General features: G+C 30.8%; 1 protein-coding gene and 1 long non-coding RNA gene across 2 annotated transcripts in view; both read left to right on the top strand.

The window, feature by feature from the left end:
- Positions 1–1411: 1411 nt before the first annotated feature.
- Positions 1412–3164, top strand: LOC132747369 (uncharacterized). Its single transcript, XR_009628119.1, has 3 exons — positions 1412–1504; positions 2301–2457; positions 3130–3164. It is a non-coding gene; the product is annotated as an uncharacterized LOC132747369 (long non-coding RNA).
- Positions 3165–3318: 154 nt separating this feature from the next.
- The window catches only part of LOC132747372 (tyrosine-protein kinase Abl-like), a 33272-nt gene continuing 33030 nt past the window's right edge, over positions 3319–3560 (top strand). Inside the window, exon 1 of the mRNA XM_060736728.1 lies at positions 3319–3336. The gene's annotated coding sequence lies outside the window, so the exon portion shown is untranslated. The remainder of the gene's footprint in view (positions 3337–3560) is intronic.

The raw sequence follows: 3560 nt of genomic DNA, 5'->3' as shown, positions 1-3560 counted from the left end.
AGTTTGACGGGTGCAATAAACAAACCCTATTGTATTTGTACAATATATTGTGTCTACGTGCGAAAATTCCCCATTGATTTTTTTCACACTTCATTTTTATACAATGCATATTAAAATTTAATTGTTTTTAAATTGAAATTTGTGGGGTTTTTTGTTTTTTAAATTTTGTTTATTGCGTTCATTAAAACGCCGCCTTTCCTTTTTGACTTTTTAAATCTTTTTTTATTATCCCGGAAAGGGTGATCACGAATGAAAAACAATTATAAAGTCGCTGCATGAAACCGGGAAAGTAATTTACATGTTAAAAAACATATTTGAATGTTGTCTTTTGTTTGGGTTAATTTTTGTAAAAATATCAAAATCAAAATTTCCCAAAAATATAAACATATGTGAAAATGTACACCCCCAAAAAATAAAAAGGGCAAAATTTTTTTAAACCCCCTTATTTTAACCAAAACCCGCAATTTTAAAACCCTTCGCAGAAATAAGTACTTATACGGTATAGAAAAAATATAATTTTGAGTTTGAAGCTTTATTCTTATGTTTATAATATGATGCAACATATTTTGTTCAGGAATTATGACAAAGGCAATTACAAGCAGATGGTAGAATTGCAATTCAAGTCAGGATAGATGTGAAATTTATAGTTGAAACTTTGTGATAGTTATGTTTGACAAACTTCCGATGTATTTTAGTACAATTTTATATATTTTGAAATGTTATCAAAAAATATCATACACAGTTGTGTTTATCAACAATTGGTGAAATGATTTCAAAATAATTATATTAAACCATAATTACAAATAACGATGAATGAAAATGGTTCTTTGATTCAAAAATAATAGCATCATTCCATTACAACAATTAAAACAATTTATTATCATTAAAATAGATCAATGTATTAACAGTATTTTATTCAGAATATGATGAATCAGTTTTATCTTTTTTTTTAAGGGCAAATTGACTGAAAAAAACCCTTCCACAGGTACAAAAAGGCATAGGGGTAATGCCAATTTGTAAACAAAGGTTGTTCACTTCCCCCCACCTTTTTTTAAATTTTCCCGGGAATTTTAAATTTCTTTTATTGTTTAAGCTTAAACAAAGCTTGGTACGCCATTGTTTGGTTCGCCGAAAAAAAAATAAGGGAGAGGCACCTGGGGCCCCCTCCACAGTCAACTCGAAAGTCATGATTGCCCTTTTCCCTTGTTGGTGTGACGTTACCCCCAACCCCCCCCCCCCCCCCCCCCCCCAACAAAAGGGACTATGAACCCTTTCCATTCAGAAAAAATGCAAAAAAAACCCAAAATACAGTTGCCTTTTTTAAATTTTTAAAATTTTTTTTGTGGGAAGAAAAAAAATTTGTTCCAGGGAAACCCCTTCATTGGGGAAAAATTTTATCAGTGAAATTAGGGATAATAGGACAATGGTTGTGAGGATATTGTGACCCTGGACTTGTTAGTTTATATAACAGACTTCCTTTACAACATCCAGTAAACATGAAAAGGTTTTGTAAAACAATTGTTAGTATTTGTTAACATGTTACAAAGCCTCTTGCTGTTCGATAGTGACCACCTTCATTAAGTTTTGTATATTGTGAACCTAATAGAAAAATTTGTAACTAGCCATAGTGGTTACTTAACTAAAGAAAGTCTTGTAACTTTTGTATACTAACATGAGACTATTTTAGCAAAAACTCACGTAATATAAGCTGACTCCCAACAATTTTTACAGTACAAAAATATATTACATCTACAAAAATTTTGTGATTTAAACAAAATATTATTCCAACTCCTTCAACATTATGTTCTAGGAAAGGGTGGTACATATGAAAAATTGAACACTGTACTTCGAAATCTTCAGGTGACCTAATACTTTTTAATTTAAAACCTACCCTTTCGGCTTTTTAATTTTCACTTTAATGCTATGGGGCCTCATACTTAACTATTTTTTTAAAAGGTGCATGCTAAAAAAAATTGAAAACCTTTGTAAAAACATTTTAAAACAAAAATATTTGTTCTAAACATCAGTTTTTTTTAAAAACAAAACGAATGTTTTTAAAGTTTTTAAAATTTTTAAAAATCAAAATTAAATATGGAAAAAACTTTTTTAATTTTATTTTTATAAAATTTTAAAACTATTAAAAAATTAAAACCCCTTTAAAATTAAAATTTTGTAACAGACTTTTTCCCGTAAAAAAGAAGAAAATGTTTTTTTTTGGAAGGGCTGCCTTATATTACATAGGGGATGGGAATTTAAATTTTACATCAATGACGGGGTTTATAGTTTATTGATATTTTCAGGCTGCCCTGGCTTGCCCCAGAACTTCACTCAGACCTGTCATCTGTCACCGCCCAGTCAGAAGTTTATGCATATGGTACAACTCTATGGCAGATGTTCTCAATGGGCTTGAGCCCCATTGAACATGATCCAAAGTTAAAGAGGAAAACACCAGAACAGGTTTGTTGTGTAATTGTATGTGTTGAATTTCACACCAGTTCTAAAAAGGAAGCTATACTTATTACACAAATTTTTAGCATGTCTATTTCTGGAAAAAACTATTATGATCACCTCATCATTGTTGACATCGTCTTCTTTGTCCTCACGCAAAACCTTTAATGTAGCCAATGAAACAAGGTGCAATTGTTAGACAAATGTGATAATTTTGTAAGAAAAAAAACAACAACACTGTTTTAAAATGAAAAGAAACTGAAAAAAAACACACACCCAGAAAAACACATATCTGACAAAAGAAATGGTCAATTGAAACAGGTAAATGTCAAATTTGATAAAACAGAAATTTGTCATTTAACAATGGGGCATCATTACATCCTTTTATCTTCATATAGTTATTATTTAGATACAATTCTGATCATTTATGCATAAAAATCAAGAGAGGTTTACCATCCAGATTTGGAAATCTCAACATTTAAAGGTGTAAAACTACCCTATTTTCTCTAAAACCTGAATCTATAAGTCTAATTTATTAATAGATATGGAACTAGGATACTTGTAGTTTATAAACACACCTTGTTTAGCTTTATAATAAGATACTGCAAAAAATTTAAACTGAGCTATGAGTTGGATGTATCAACTTCCATTGGTTAAGATATCTAGCTATGTGCATTTCAGATTGTTAAGTTTTTTGCCGATGGTGATATTTTTAACCCCGTCCAGGTTTTTCCCAAAAAAGCCCGGGGAAACCCGGGGGGAAGAACAAAAAGAAAAGGTTTTTTGTTTTTTAATTAATGGTGTTTTCGGGAAAAGTGAATACGGGAAAGGGCGGGACCCTAAAAAATTCCCAAAGGGAAATTTTTAACAGCAATGCACAGACTTACGGTAATTATTATCCCCAGCCTTTTACGGTAATTTTTGTCCCCATTGTTATCAATGTAACAAAAGCTCTTATTCTATTTTATACAGTACCCATCAGAAGTCTGGAGACAAGTCAATAAAAAACAAGTATTCTTACCCAAAATGCTCAATTAATTCTATTTGAATGTATAATAATAATATAGGTTAACGCATGTTTTTCGGTGTTATAACATCTGCAGAGTCCCGAG

This window comes from Ruditapes philippinarum, unplaced genomic scaffold (genome assembly GCF_026571515.1).
Source record: "Ruditapes philippinarum isolate M1 unplaced genomic scaffold, ASM2657151v2 ctg2715_1_1_1_1, whole genome shotgun sequence".
Lineage (NCBI taxonomy): Eukaryota > Metazoa > Mollusca > Bivalvia > Venerida > Veneridae > Ruditapes > Ruditapes philippinarum.
This window is presented reverse-complemented; position numbering and strand designations above follow the sequence as displayed.